Genomic DNA, 17,533 nt, shown 5'->3' on the forward strand with positions numbered 1-17,533 from the left:
TAAAGAAATTTCTTTATTTATCAAATAAAGAAAATCTTCCTCACACATGATTTTTTAAATTAGTCCTACTATTAATTACTACTAATTGCCATTGTTAACTAGTTACGTTGTTTTGGCTTAAATGACAGCAATTATGTATCAGAAAAGTAAGTAATACAAAATTTAATACAATTTCAAAGATATGCCATTTAAATATGTTTATGTTGAAATCATAACACACAGATTATTTATTCTATATTATTTATGGCTGTGTCCCAGGTTGTATCTCTAAAAAGTTGTTCAACCCACTTCTCTCCCAGCCCAATCCTGTTCCCTCACCCACCCAGTGTTCTCAAGAGCACTGCCCACTAAGCCTTCTTCACACAATTCCCAGTCCACTACTGTCTGATTCCAGGAAACCTAATGACAATAACCTACACAGAAATAGTTTCCTCCTTCATTAACTTACAGTCTAGCAGGAACAAAAAGCATCAAACATGTAATTATAAAAAACAGTCTGTAGAGAGGAAGGATGGGAATGCACAGAGGACTAGAGAAAATACAACTGGGATAGCCAATCTGGCTGGGAAGGCATCTCTGAGGAAGTCACAGCTAGTCAATCCCCTGGAGGATGAAAGGAAAACCGCTTGCAAGCCCAGGTTTCTGGCATTGGAATAAGTCAGGCTGCAAACCATTTGACTACTACAGAACAGATCAGGCTGATGGCCTGCTTTGTGTGGCCCCTACGATGTTTTAGACAATGTTTTACAAAAACTTAGTCACAAGGTAGTCTTTTTATTAATCAAGACCTTTTTACCTAATAGTTGGATTTCTGGCCTCTTTGGAAAAATAAGAAATTTAGCAAGACTGGATCTAAATCCCACATTATAACCATCAACAAGACAAGAGTAGCCACTGCCCCGTTTTCCAGTTCACATCATCCACAACATTCCCAACTCTTGTCCTGCACTGAGACTGAGTGTTACATGCCAAACATCTTCTTAAGTGCATGCTGTGGTGTATAGTAGAATCATACTCCTTATCAAAGTGAGAAAACAAGAGGACTGGGTGGCCATTTTCATTCAACCCATTTTACTCATTGAGGTCACTTTATGAATTTGAGTTTGTAGTGTCCATCATAGCTATACTCAGATAGATATAGATATAGATATAGATGATACATAGATATATCTTTTCTTTATTTGAGACAGGTCTCGCTCTGTTGTCCAGGCTAGAGTGCAGTGGTGCTGTCACAGTCCCTGCAGCCTCAGTCTCTAGGGCTCAAGTGATCCTCCCATCCAGCCTCCCAAGTAGGTGGGACCAGGTGTAAACACCACAACTGGCTAATTTTTTTTTGGTAGAGTTGGGGTCTCACTATATTGTCCAGGCTGGTCTCGAACTCCTGGGCTCAAGTGATCCTCCCACCTCGGCCTTCTAAAGTGCCCAGATTACAGGTGTCAGCCACCATGCCTGGCCAAAACAAAGGTTTCTACATTTCAAAAGTACAGGGCATTTTTGCAGACGAGCTATAGTTCAGAACTCTAACATCTCTGTCTCCTAGCCACCTGCCTTATAGTATTTCTAAAGTCAATACTTTTCTCAGTATATTTGACCTGGCTGATCTTTTGCCAAGGCAGAGGCCTCCAGTTGGAACTGCCATTCTCCAAGCCTTATCCTTTATTTCATTCAGCCCATGTCCCTGAAAACCATGGGGTGGTAAAACAATCCAATGAAGTGCAGGAAGAAAATGTTAGCACTACTTTTTATGTTCATTTTTATCTTATAAGAAGAAATAAAATAAGATGTATAAACATTTAAATTTAGCTTGGTGTGATACCTTTACTCCTTCCATGTGCCAGGCTGATATGGATCTAAGCTAGGTACCCTATCTCACTTTTTCAACTTCAGTACACTGTGGTATGTTGCAGTTTACATTTGTCAAGTTGGTGAAGTGATTGCCCAAAGTTCAATTTAGTGGTAAAAATGGGACCATAATCAAAATCTCAGATGACTATATCCAAATATACTGTACTGAGTCTTTCCAGTTTGGGGATCCACTGCCACTTTCTCCCAGTTCTTTCAAGGGTTGTATCTTTTTTTCCCTTAGGAAGCTGTCGCAGCTTTGTTTTTCCCAGTACATAGCATCATCTTCCAGTCTTTCACTAGTTAAGAAAGATTTTCCTTAAATATAGCAATCCCTTTGGGAATTGGCCTTTCACCTCTCTGACCAGCTTGGATAAGATTCTGTGTAAAGTCATCTCATTTCTCTTCCTAAGAAAGTAGCTATCACCTCTTGTTTTTGCTTTGAGTTCACACAGAACTGAGTTTAGCTCCTTGCTTCACTATATGTTCTTGGTCAAGTTATTTAAACTCACAAAGCCTCTGCTTTCTTATCTAAAAACTAAATTTTTCAAGGTAGTTGAGGGGTTATGTAAAGTATCTAGCACTTTATAGACTACATCATCAACAACAGAATAAGTCTCACAACAAGGCAAGACTTACCTGCTATGGTATTCTAATGTTACTTTTATTTAGTCTTGGACATGTATCTTGTTCCCGGAATAATTATTAGAGAGAGAGAGAGACTGGCTTTAACTGAACCCAAATAACACAAAAATACTTACAAATATCCAGCTTTTACCTGGTTGGCCATTAAAAGATAATAAGAGCTCAGAATGAATCTTTCTCTGGCTCACTAGATTCTAAAAGCATTCAAATACAGTATTAAACTTTTTGCTTCTAGTTCCCACCTGCTCAGCTTGCATCTTATTTCCTTGACAACAGGTTTAAAAGAAAGACAGCAATGAGCAATGGAATGTCTGGGACAGATTTTCGGACACAGGAGATAAACTTGCATGTATATCAGCCTGCGTCTCATTCTGATCTCCACAGTAAAAGTACATTCCTTTGGTTTATCCTCACTCGATCTTTTCCATTTCCCCACTGAGGACTGATCAGACCTACTTCAGCCATACCCTCGATAGCAAAATGAATTCCATCGTCCTTTTCAGTGAGGTGTCATTTGTCAACTGGAATAAGGACTTCGATTGTAAGGGGGAAGCCCTTAATATTGATAGACAACCTCCGGCTATCAACACCTCACTCTTGCCCTGTGCCAGATACCCCCGCCCAACTAGCTAGGTGTCAGAGGTAACATTCCTCTCGGAGGATTCAATACCCTCCTTGGTGATCCCTTGACTCTGTTTGATGACTTTCATTATTTATCTCTGGATTTTGAGGAAGGTGAGAGTTTTAAGCTTACTGGGGGTAGGGGTCGGGGAGCAACCAATTGGATGCTGCTCAGTGGTAACAAAGAAATGGATTGCGTATCGCCTTATTTGTTTTAATGCCTGCTACTCCACAACATACTGTACCCTCTGGTTGGGTTTGCTGACTTCCTGGACCTCATTCACATTTTTACTTGTTAAAATAACATTTGCAAAGCAAATACTCAAGTTCACACACAGACACAGATACAGACACACACACACACACACACACACAAAATGAAATGATAGAACACTGTTAATATCTTAGAAATTCATTCTTTGCCCTTCTCTTCTCTTCCTTTCTCTTCCCCAGAAGTAATTACTGTCCTAACTTTTGTGATAATCATTATTAATAGTTTTTATTATTTACATGTTATTCCTTAACAATGTAGTTTGATTTTGCCTTAGAATTTTATAGAAGTGGAATAATATCATTTTTCTCTTGTGATGTGTATATTTCACTCCATATTCTGTTTGTGAGATTTCTCACATTGATACGTAGGTATAAATAGTAAATTTTCTCTGCTGTGTAGTAATCCATTGTATCACTTTACTATCTTGCAATTTCTTGTGTCTATCTTACTGCTGGTGGACACGTTTTTCTCCATATGCACTTTTTATCCATATTATCCTGTTCTCTGTGTCACCATAAGTGACTAGATATAGTACAGGAAGAAAAATAGAATGTGGCTAATAGCCCTGTTCAGAAATCTCGTTGGCAAATATCAAGACATTCTCTTCTCCCATCAGTCCTTCAGATGACTCACTTCTTATTTCCTGAGAGTAGAAGTTACCAATTAGATCTCTCTCTGTTCTCTCTGCTACTACATCCATTGCTCTAACTATTGAAAGTAAAACAATACTTTTTGAACCATTGTGTGGTAAGCACAATTACAATCACAATTCAATATTATTTTCATAGTTTATAACATAATAATTAAAATCTTATACTTTTAGTAAGAATGATCAAATGTAGCTAAATCTTAGCCCACAAAATGGTACCTGGTTTTTGTTTTGTTGCTTTTATTACTGCAAAGTAATTTGTAAACTGAGAGAATGGAGGTGCCACTTGACAAGCTCCTTTATGAATCATCTGTGGAGAAGTTTAAAAGTTAATATAAAAAAAAAAGTCTCCACAGAAATGACCAGAGGATGGTACAAGTTTAAAAATCTAGAGATGTAGATGCACTTTTTTCTATTTAATTTCTAAACAGTAAAATTTACTCTTTTTGGTGAACAGTTCTATGGGTTTTGACAAAAGCATGGAGTTGTTTCACTACCAGCACAAACAATATACAAAATGGTTCCATCAACTCCACCCCAAATTCCTCGAGTTATACTTCTGGGCTCCTGGCTACCACTGGTCAGTTCTCATTCCCTATTGTTTCACTTCTCCAGAATATCATATAGAAGGAATTGCATGGAATATCATGTTTTAAATCTGGTTTAATCTCAGCATAATGAATTTGAGATTAATTCATGTTGATGTGTTTTATTGATGAGTAAAATTGGCATAAGGTACATTGCATGGATTTACCACCACTTGTTTATCGATTCTTCAGGTGAGGGACATTTGTATTATTTGCAGTTCTTGGTGAGGAGGAACATTTCTAAAACATTCACATACAGTTTTTTATGTAAATGTCAGTGTTTTTGTCACTTAGTTAAATGACTATGAGTGGAATGATGGATTGTAACATATAAATGTATGTGTAATTTTATAAATAATTGCTAAACTGCTTTCCCAGGGTACTAGTTAGCATTATCATAGCTATATGTAAGACATCCACTTGCTCCACACCCTTCCAGTGCACATGGAATGGCCAGTCTCTGATTTCAGCCATTCCGATCTATGAGTAGTGATGCTATATTGCAGTTTTAATTTGCATAGCCCTAATGATCAATTATGTTGAACATATTTTCATGTGTTTGTCATCTGTTTACCTTCTTTGATGAACTGTTCAAATCTTTTGGCCATTTAAAAATTGGATTCTTTGTTTTCTTGTTTTTGAGTTTTAAGAGTTCATATATATTCTGGATCCAAAGTCTTTGTCAGAAATGAGATTTTCAAAATAATTTCTGCATGTCTATGGCTTGTGTTTTGATTTTCTTAACAGTGTCATTTACACTGTAAAAATGTTTAATATTGGTGAAGCTCAATGCCAATTTTTTTATGAATGGTTATTTTTTTTGTATTGTGTCTGGAATTTTCACCCAAATTTAAAATTAGGACACAACGATTTTCTCCTATGTTTTCTTCCAAAATGTTAATAATTTTATCTTTTACATTTATGTCTATGGTACAATTTAAGGTAAAATGGATATCAAGCATTGGATATAGGTCAAGGTGAATTATTTTGGCATATACATGGCTGAGTGTTAGAATGGACTTGCTGAAAAGATTATTTTTCAGACCTCATCCAGCTAAAACAAAAATTACATTTTTGCCTTAACATCTTTGGCAAAAATCATTTTACTATATATGTATGGGTCTATATTTAGACTCTCTTCAGTTCTATTGATCTACTTATATGTTCTTTCACAAATACCACAGTCTTGAGCATTGCAGCTTTAAAGAAAGCTTTGAAATCAGGTAGTGTTGGTCCTGCAATATTCTTCTTTTCTTTTTCTTGCTCTGTCACCAGGCTAGAGTGCAGTGTCATGATCTTGGTTCACTTTGCCTCCCCAATTCAAGTGATTCTGCTGCCTCAACCCCCTGAGTGGTTGGGAGTATGGGCATGCACCACCACACCCAGCCTATTTTTGTATTTTTAGTAGAGATGGGTTTCATCATGTTGGCCAGGATGGTCTTGATCTCTGGACCTCATGATCCGCCCACCTCAGCCTCCCAAAGTGTAACATTATCCTTCTTAAAAATTGTCTATTCTAGATCCTTTGCCTTTCCATATACATTTTAAAATTAGTTTGTCAAGATCTGCAAAATGTCATGATAGAATATAGATTAGAATTGCATTGAATTTATAAATCAATTTTGGGAAGCATTGACATCTTAATATTAAATTTTTTAATCCATAAACACAGGATAGATCTTTATTTAGGCCCTCTTTGAATTCTTTCACAAATAATTCATAGTTTTCAGCATATAGATGCTGCATATATTTTGCTAGACTTATACCTAAGCATTTTTTTGTTTGGTTTTCAGTGTTATTGTATTTTGTTTTGTTTTCAGTGTTAGTGTAAATGATACATTTAAGTTTTTTAAATTTCCAATCATTCATTGATAGTATATAGAAGTAAAATGGATTTTTATATATTGACCTAGTATCTTGCAACTGATAAACTCATTTAAATAAATACAGTTAGGTTTATTCCTTTCTAGCCTGTACACATTTTATTTCTTTTTCTTGTCTTCTTGTATTGACAAAGATGTCCAGAAAAATCTTGAATAAGAGTTATGTCAGCAGATATTGTTACTTGTTCTCAACCTTAGAGGAAAAGCATTCAGTTGTCTGCCATTATTATGTTAGCTGTAGTATTAGTATTGGCCATTTGTCAAGTTAAGGAAGTTTCCTTCTATTCCTAGCTTGCTGTGAAATTTTATCATGAATGGTTGTTGAATGTTCCAAGTGCTCTTTGTATAACTACCAAGAAGATTATATGGTTTTCGTTTTTCACTCTGTGAATTATATTGACTGAATATTGCATGTTGAAATGGCCTTACATTCCTGGAATAAACCCTAGTTGGTCATATATTATCCTTCTGTATGTTGCTGGATTTGTTAATATACTGTTGAGGATTTTTGAGATAAGCTTCATGAGAGACACTGGTCTGTTGTGTGCTCTTGTAATGTTTTTGTCTGGCTTTGGTATTTGACAAGAAATAACTAATTGATCAGAGCACAACTGAAGGAGATGGAGACACAAAAAACCCTTCAAAAAAATCAATAAATCCAGGAGCTGGTTTTTTGAAAAGATCAACAAAATAGATAGACTGCTAGCCAGACTAATAAAGAAGAAAAGAGAGGAAAATCAAATAGACACAATAAAAAAAATGATAAAGGGGATATCACCACTGATCCCACAGAAATACAAACTATCATCAGAGAATACTATACACACCTCTACGCAAATAAACTAGAAAACCTAGAAGAAATGGATAAATTCCTGGACACATACAGCATCCGAAGACTAAACCAGGAAGAAGCTGATTCCCTGAATACACCAATAATAAGTTCTGAAATTGAGGCAATAATTAATAGCTTATCAGCCAAAAAAAGCCCAGGACCAGACGGATTCACAGCAGAATTCTACCAGAGGTACAAAGAGGAGCTGGTATCGTTCCTTCTGAAACTATTCCAAACAATAGAAAAAGAAGGACTCCTACCTGACTCATTTGATGAGGCCACCATCATTCTGACACCAAAACCTGGCAGAGATACAACAAAAAAAGAAAATTTCAGGGCCAATATCCCTGATGAACATAGATGCAAAAATCCTCAATAAATATGGCAATTCAAAACCAGTAGCACATCAAAAAGTTTATCCACTATGGTCAAGTCGGCTTCATCCCTGGGATGCACGGCTGGTTCAACATACGCAAATCAATAAATATAATCCATCACATAAACAGAATCAATGACAAAAACCACATGATTATCTCAATAGATGCGGAAAAGTTCTTTGATAAAATTCAACAGCTCTTCATGCTAAAAACTCTCAACAAAGTAGATATTGATGGAACATATCTCAAAATAATAAGGACTATTTATGACAAACCCACAGCCAATTTCATACTGAAGGGCAAAAGCTGGAAGCATTCCCTTTGAAAACCAGCACAAGATAAGGATGTCCTCTCTCACCACTCCTAAATAGTATTGGAAGTTCTTGTCAGGGCAATCAGGCAAGAGGAAGAAAAAAAGGATATTCAAATAGGAAGAAAGGAAGTCAAATTGTCTCTGTTTGCAGATGACTTCATTGATTATTTAGAAAACCCCATTGTCTCAATCTCAAATCTCCCAAAGCTGATAAGCAATTTCAGCAGAGTCTCAGGATACAAAATCAATGTGCAAAAATCACAATCATTCCTATACCCCAATAACAGACAAACAGGGAGCCAAATCATGAGTGAATTCCTATTCACAATTGTTACCAAGAGAATAAAATACCTAGGAATACAACTTACAAGGGATGTGAAGGACCTCTTCAAGGAAAACTACAAACCACTGCTCAAGGAAATAAGAAAAGACACAGACAAATGGAAGAACATCCCATGCTCATGGATAGGAAGAATCAATATCATAAAAATGGCCATAATGCCCAAAGTAATTTATAGATTCAGTGCTATCCCCATCAAGCTACCATTAACTTTCTTCATAGAATCAGAAAAAACTACTTAGAATTTCATATGGAACCAAAAAAGAGCCTGTTATCCAAGACACTCCTAAGCAAGAAGAACAAAGCTGGAAGCATCATGCTACCTGACTTCAAACTATACTACAAGGCTATAGTAATAAAAACAGCATGGAACTGGTAACAAAACAGATATATAAACCAACGGAACAGAACAAAGGCCTCAGAAATAACACCGCCCATCTACAATCATCTGATCTTTGGCAAACCTGACAAAAACAAGCAATGGGGAAAGGATTCCCTATTTAATAAATGGTGTTGGGAAAACTGGCTAGCCATATGCAGAAAACTGAAACTAGACCCCTTCCTTACACCTTATACAAAAATTAACTCCAGATGGATTAAAGACTTAAATGTAAGACCTAAGATCATAAAAACCCTAGAAGAAAACCTAGGCAATACCATTCAGGACATGGGCATGGGCAAAGACTTCATGACTAAAACACCAAAAGCAATGGCCATCAAAGCCAAAATTGACAAATTGGATATAATTAAAATAAAAAGCTTCTGTATAGCAAAAGAAACTATCATCAGAGTGAACAGGCAACATACAGAATGGGAGAAAATTTTTGTAATCTATCCATCTGAGAAAGGGCTAATATTCAAAATCTACAAAGAACTTAAACAAATTTATAAGCAAAAAACAAAGAACCCCGTCAAAAAGTGGGCAAAGGATATGAACAGACACCTCAAAAGAAGACATTTATGGGGCCAACCAGCACATGAAAAAAAGCTCATCATCACTGGTCATTAGAGAAATGCAAATTAAAACCACAATGAGATACCATCTCATGCCAGTTACAATGGCAATCATTAAAAAGTCAGGAACCAACAGATATCAGAGAAAATGTGGAGAAATAGGAACGTTGTTACACTGTTGGTGGGAGTGTAAATTAGTTCAGCCATTTTGGAAGACAGTATGGTGATTCCTCAAGGATCTAGAACCAGAAATACCATTTGACCCAGCAATCCCATTACTGGATATATACCCAAAGGATTATAAATTATTCTACCATAAAGACACATGCATATGTATGTTTATTGCAGCACTGTTCATAATAGCAAAAACTTGGAACCAACCCAAATGCCCATCAATGATAGACTTGATAAAGAAAGTGTGGCACATATATACAATGGAATACTATGCAGCCATAAAAAAGGATGAGTTCATGTCCTTTGTAGGGACATAGATGAAGCTGGAAACCATCATTCTCAGCAAACTAACATAGGAACAGAAAACCAAACACTGCATGTTCTCACTCATAAGTGGAAGTTGAACAATGAACACATGGACACAGAGAGGAGTACATCACACACTGGGGCCTGTTGGAGGGTGGTGGGGCTAGGGGAGGGACAGCATTAGGAAAAAATACCTAATGTAGATTACTGGTTGATCGGTGCAGCAAACCACCATGGCACGTGTATACCTACGTAACAAATCTGCACATTCTGCACATGTATCCCAGAACTTAAAGTATAATAAATAATAATAATAATTAATTGAATTAAATTATGGAAATTTCAGGAGATGATATCAAATGTTTTCTAGATGTCCTTTAAAATTGGTGACTGATTCATATACTCACATTGACTTGAGAAAAATAAAATAGGACTCAAAAAATGATTCGAGCATCTAAGCTATTAAAATTAAATTGTCTATTTACCCTAGTACGATCAATGCCAAGAGAAATGAGTTAGTAAATGCCCAATGCCCATCTTCTTTCTAGAGGTTCCAAACTTATGACTAAGTTATTTCTGTAAGTCCAGGACCAATTTCTGCTTCTATAATGTTTAAAGCAATACTACTACTGTACAGGATTCAAAAAAAGATTGATCTGTATTTTAAGGTACGGCTATAAGTATCCAGTTCTGATGTAATAAAATAAAAATGGCAGAATAAAAGAAGTCCTAAGAAATATTTATTAAACCTCCACTTTTTTTTTAATCAAGATTTTTTACACAAGTAGAAATTTACCTTGAGGTCCTCTAAAATCAGATTAATTTTTCTATCCTCTTATTACCATTTAAGTATCCTCAAAGTAACTGTATACTGCCCTGTCAAAACACCTTCTCTAACACACCACCTAAAGTTAGGGCAATTAGATATTCCAGCTTAGATGGCAACTTATAATGCCGCTCTGTTTAAACTGAATTTGAATCAAAGCTATCAGTATAAAATCAAACATTCATTAGAACAAGTACTAGCTAAGCAATACTAAATGCATAGCAATTGAGAGACAAAAATAAGTAATGCCTTATGCTTTTAAGAAAATAACACCACAAGATAATGTATATAAATACTATCAACTAACAAGATGAATTTTTTTTAAGTTGTATTACTTATATTCTTAAAAGAGTATAACTGAAAGAAGAAAGTTTCTTATAAGCTAGTCTTTTAGAGGTATAAGAACCAAAAGCATGTCTGTTTTGGCCCTTACTCTATGCTTGGTACCTACCACAGTGCTTGGAATATAATGGGTACTACATAAATATTTGTCTGCTGACTATAAGCCTAGTGGTTAAGCACATGGGCTTGGAAGTGAGACAGATGTGCGTCAAAATCCTGCCTCATCCAGGTAGATATGTACTAAGACTTTCATTAAAGGCAATTTATCCAGTTTATTTTAACTTCTAAGTAATAAGATATGAATTCAAAAGACTTCTATTTCTGAAAATCAACATCTATTCTAAAAAGTTAAAATTACCACCAATGAAAATTGCGAAAGGTTATGTTTTAGGCTTTGAAGGCAAGTCATAAAGGAGATTTTCAGTGGAGCATGTTATATAAACAATTATCTGTACAAAAGAACACTTCAAAGAGGACGATATTTTGGGATACGAAAACTCCAGCATATTTGTTTAAATTCAGTTTCAGTCACTAATGGCAGAAGACTAAATTTAATAAAAAGTGGAATTATGTATCAAAAGCCTTATAAATGTTTTTCATTAATTCAACCTCTGAGAATCTATTCTAAATCAAAATCCAGAGAAATTCACTGAATTTCTTGAAACAATTAAAATGAAAGGAAGAACCCAATGTCTAACAATAGAAAAATTATAGTAAATTATACTACATCAATGTCATTCACTATAATTATGAGAAGTTTTTACAAGGAAAATTGTTTTGTTACATTGTAAAACCAGAAGCATGTAATAAAAATTACATAGTAGTCATTCAACTATATAAAAACCTATGTAAACCAAAACAAAAACAAAAAATTTAAAAAAAGATTTAAAAAAACAACCTATGTAGAAATTGCACTGAAACTTTCTCAACTTTTCCAAAAACAGATTTTCAGATGAGACAAAAATAAAAGACTAATTCTTCAGGTAAGAGGAGCAAATAAAAAATTACACACTAGTTTAAAGTTGACAGATGGTTTAAAATATATTAGGTAAACAAAATAAATGTTAAGACATTAATAAAAAGGAGAATTCAAGGAAGAAAGCACTAAATAGAAAAAAGATACACACACGTGTGTGTGTGTGAGTGGGGGGCATAATACATTATAAAAAGCAGTAAGAATTATAAATGTCTGTGAATCAAATTATACAGAACCAAAATATAAAAAGTAAAGATTATTAAAATATATGAGGAATATGTAGAAATAAATTTTGTATAGAAAATTTTGACATGCCACTATAAATTCTATGTCATATCAAATAGAAAAAGCAAATAACATAGAAATGTGAATAATTAATTAATAATTACATTTCCTTTACGATCTCACTTACATGTGTAATCTAAAAGAGTCAATTAATAAAAGAGAGCAGAATGGTGATTATCAGAGGCTCAGGATGTGGGGGAGATGAAGTAGTATTGGTCAAAATATACAAAGTTTCAGTTAGACATAAGTTCTAGGATCTATAGTACATGATTATGTTAGATAAATGTTCTCAACACATATTTAAAAACTGTATTAGGTGATAGATATGTTAAATAGCTTGATTGTGGTAATCATTTCACAATGTGTGTGTGTATATATATATAAGACATAAACGTGTGTATATATATAATATATAAATGTGTGTATATATATATAGCTACATATATACTTGTAAATGTATACTGTTTTGTTCTTTATGCCTCAAAGAAAAAACTCAAAAAAAACAAAAATTAAAGTATCTATGCATACCATAAAGGCTTCATATCGTTTTCTAAAGCATCCAAGCAAAACTGATATTCTGACCTCCAGTAGGCCAAAAAGAAAATTTAAATATATTCCACAAAAGTAAGATATATCAGGATAATTATGAAATTAAAAGCAATGAACTTACAAATTAATAGTAGAAATTTAAACAAAAAAACCTCAACAGCTTCAAAATTAAGAGTACTTCTCCTATTAGATCAAAGTTTATGGAAGGTAGTCAGCTATCCAAAGGAACAAATTCATAATCATTATTATTTTTTAAAGATGAATAAAAGTAAACAAACTAATATTCAATTCAAGAAGCCATAAAAATAAGCTGTTTCCTTCACTATCAAACTATTAAATGTTTATCAAGGCTAGACTCTCTTCTCAGTCTGTTGCTAGGCAATTTCATCCATTCTCACAGTTTCACTTACCATTTATTTGGCAAGTGAAATAATTTTTTTTAAATAAAGCAAAAGCAAACAGATAACAACATTAAAACAGAAGAATGGAAACCACCCCCAAAAAAAGAGAAAGCAAAGAACGGAAGAAAACTTAGACAAACAAAAACCTACAAACAACTTTCTCAGAGGGAAAAGGATAAGAAAAGCTACTGCAATTATTAGAGTATGTTATTAAAAATGATAAATAAAAATATGAAAAAGCACTTAAAATTTAAAGCAAAAATAAATGATAAAATGAAAATTTCAAACAAAAGGTCAAAAGGCAAAGTTGAGACTTGCAGTTGCTTCCCTGACATTAAAGATCTTGGAGGTCATCTCACCTATCTTCACAAGAGAAGAGCTGAACAAACTGAAAATCAATGACTTTTCTTAGATCCCTCAAAGAATTGAAGCCATAGGACAAACCACCATCCTAAAAAACTGAAGAGACAAAAAAATACATATATAGATCCGCTTACCCAAAGCAGATGTTACTGGAGACAGGAACTGGTAGGAACATTTAAATGGTAATTTTAATAAATGACTAAAGGCTTACCATTGACACTTGTGTTCATCCAGGTTTGGAGGGAGTATAACTATCTGAAATAGGCTCAGAGCATTCTCCACCAAAAAGGTATATTGAGCAAGGGAAAATACTTCATTAGAAATGAATCTGACTTGAGGAATAAGAAATTACTCAACTCCAGCCGGGTGCAGTGGCTCACGCCTGTAATCCTCCCAAAGTGTTGGGAGGCCAAGGCGAGCGGATCATGAGGTCAAGAGATTGAAACCATCCTGGCCAACATGGTGAAATCCCCTCTCTACTAAAAAATACAAAAATTAGCTGGGTGTGGTGGCGTGCTCCTGTAGTCCCACCTACTCGGGAGGCTGAGGCAGGAGAATTGCTTTAACCCGGGAGGCAGAGGTTGCAGTGCGCTGAGATCGCATCACTGCACTCTAGCCTGGCACCTGGCAACAAAACAAGACTCTGTCTCAAAAAAAAAAAAAAAAAAAAGAAATTACTCGACTCCAGACCCTTCCTTCTAGCCTTCCTATCTCACATAATGGGGAGAAAGGTTGAAGAGCATTTGTGAAAGTCACAGCCTACGGGCAAAGGCCCACTAAAAAAACTGAGACTTCATAGGATTATATAATGTTTCCACTATCTCCGTGCTTACCATCATATCAATAGGACTCCTGTATGACAACACTGAATTACTGCCAAAAGAATTGCAAGACTTAGTCTTTACATAACAAAGAGTTTTTAGGGAAATTCAAAGGAAGACAAAACAAAATCATTGTAAAATATTGAAGCCTCTGACATGTACAACTATAGCAAACAGTAGATACAACCCAACTTCTAGCCAGATAATCATAAAACCTCAAACTAAAGGCCTATCTACCTCAGTTCCTATTCTGAGATATCTCATGTACAGCTTTCAACAAAAAATTACGTCATGCTAACAGACAAGGGAACAAAAAGCAATCTGAACAGAAGAAACAAGTGTTAGAGATAGACACAGATAGAGCAGAGATTTTGTAATTAACAGACTGAGAATTTAAAATAACAATGATTAATATGCTTAGGGCTCTAATTTTTTTCAAAGTGGACAACTTGCAAGGACAGATGCATAGTGTAAGCCAAGAGATGGAAACTCTAAGAATCAAAAGAAAATGTTAGAAATAAAAAACTCCATAACAGAAATAAAGTAGACTGGGAACGACCAAAACAAAATAATCAGTGAGATAAGATGTGTCAAAAGAACCTATAAGCAGATATCTTTCTATGGTCATTTGCTATATGACAGAGATAGAGTTGCAAAGCACCCATACCTCACTTTATATGCAAAGTCAATTCCAGGTAGATTTCACAGCCACATGTGAAAAGCAAACTGTAAAACTTTTAGAAATCAAGATAAGAGAACATTTTTATGGCCTCATGTTGGAAAAGATTTCTTAGATAAAACACAGAAAGTACATATCAAAGGAACAGTTTAATAAATATGACTGCTAAAATTAAGAACTTATATTTATGAAAAGTCCCCATAAAGAAAGTAAAAGATAGACATTGGCAAAATATATAAACAATGAAGAATCAGTAATGTATAAAGAATATTATGGAACTACCATTTGATCCAGCAATCCTATCACTGGGTATATGCCCAAAGGAAAATAAATTGTTCTACCAGAAAGACACATAAACTTGTACATTCACTGCAGCACTATTCACAATAGTGAAGACATGGAATCAACCTAGGTGCCTATTAACAGTGAATTTGATAAAGAAAATGTGGTATATATACACCATGTAATACTATGCCACCATAATAAGGAATAAAATCATATCGTTTGCAGCAACATGGATGCAGATGTAAGCCATTGCCCTAAGCAAATCAAAACAGGAACAGAAAACCAAATGCTGCATGTTTTTACTTATAAGTGAGAGCTAAACACTGGGTACATATGGACATAAAGATGGGAACAACAGACACTGGGAACTGCTAGAGGAGAGAGAGAAAAGAGGGGAAAGGCTGAAAAACTACCTACTGGGAATTATGCTCCCTACCTGAGTGATCATTCAAATCCCAAACCTAAATGTCACATAATATACCTATGTAACAAACCTGCACATGTGCCCCTGAACTTAAAAGTTGAAATTAAATTAAAAAGAATATTGTGATTCATTTTTCAAAAGACAACCTAATAAGAAAATGGAAAAAAATGAAATTCACAGAAGCATGAACCATATAACAAATGATGTTCAATCTATTGACAAATCAGGGGATGCCAATTAAAATCACAGTGAGATAACATTTACATCTACCAATCCATTTGAAACTACTGTCACAAGGCAGAAATCCATGTCAATACTGGTGGGAGCAGGACTGTGCAACTTCCAGAAGCAGAGATTTGAGTGACCATGTCCACTGCCCAGTGAGCCCAGCTGCAATAGCTGCTTTGTGACAGTAGTTTAAAAATGATGAAAAACAATGGGTCTATGTCATATGCTGGACAAGCTGAACACAGCAAAACCCTGCAAGGAATCCTTCTCATTGTGGTTTATGTGCATGCCATCTTCTGAAGTTGTGCAGAACAAGCATAGGAATTTGCAGAGTCCTGGCATATGCTTGAAATGTCAGTTTCTGGATTCCACCTTCTCAAGGCCTGCACTCCTGAAGTGGCAAACTCCCCAAAATACAGGAAAGGTGTTCAAAATTGTTGGGTGGCTGTTAAGGGCTGAATTGTGTCCCTCCAAAATTCCTATGTCAAAGCCCTAAACCTCAGTGCCTCAGAATGTAATTGTATTTGAAGATAGGGTCTTTACAGAGGAGATTAAGTGAAAATAAGTCTGTTAGGGTGGGCTGTATTCCAATTTGCCTGGTGTCCCTGTAAGAAGAAGAAATGTGTACTATGAGGGGACACCAGGCATTTGTGTGCACAGGTAAAAAAGCCATGTGAGGACACAGCACAAAGGAGGCCATCTGCAAGGCAAGGAGAGAGACCTCAGAAAGAACCAAATCTATGGACACCTTAACGTTGTTCAATTGTGAGAAAACAAATTGCTGTCGCTTAAGCCACCCAATCCATGGCATTTTGTTATGGCAGCCCTAGCAAACTAACGCAGTGACCAAAAAGGACAAGTGTTCACTAAAACTATTCACAAGAGAAAAATAAAAGGTAGTATTATAAAACTTATTTACTAATTCAAGTCAGTGGATCCAGAACTTTACTGTGAAGGACACTGATAAATAGGGCATGTGACACAATTAACTAACTTGAATATTCTAGGGGAGAAATGATGAGGGCTTGATTAGTGGAGAGAAGGCAGTAGTTTTATAACAACAATAAAAACTACCACTTTACTGAGTGTTTACTCTGTATCCAGCACTCACTCTAAAAGGCGGAGGAGGAAGGCAGGCACTGTGTTAATGCTTTATGTGAATTTTTTATTTAATCCCACAGCCTTACAGTGTAGGTATTGGAAACATTCTTTAAGAAGGTTTAGTAACTTCTCCAAAGCCAATGTATACGTGGCAAAGAAGGATTCCAGCCTAGTCCTTAATCACCAAGTTATTGCTGGGCAGAAAAAACCGAAGACAGTGCTTATGACTGTTTAGATAGGGGGTGCAAAAGGACAGGGAAGAAAAGAGCAAGGCCTGGCGTCTTCATAGAGGACAGAATTAGTAGTGATAAGAAACGGATTGAGTCAGGGGGAAGCTGAGTAAAACGAGCAAAGGAATAATTCTTTGGTGTTTGTACTTCTTAAGATGATATCTAAAATGCTTCTTTTGGGGTTTAAAAAAAAAGACAATATTCATAACACTCCAAATAAAGAAAA

The 17,533-nt window shown here is 35.3% G+C and overlaps 1 protein-coding gene across 1 annotated transcript in view; it reads right to left on the bottom strand.

Annotated features, from left to right (window-relative positions):
* RSPO2 (R-spondin 2) overlaps nucleotides 1-17,533 on the bottom strand; it is a 268,198-nt gene that overhangs the window by 244,192 nt on the left and 6,473 nt on the right. The window lies entirely within an intron of this gene.

This window comes from Aotus nancymaae, unplaced genomic scaffold (assembly GCF_030222135.1).
Source record: "Aotus nancymaae isolate 86718 unplaced genomic scaffold, 86718_ANA_hifiasm-v0.15.2.pri h1tg000036l, whole genome shotgun sequence".
NCBI classification, from domain to species: Eukaryota; Metazoa; Chordata; class Mammalia; order Primates; family Aotidae; genus Aotus; species Aotus nancymaae.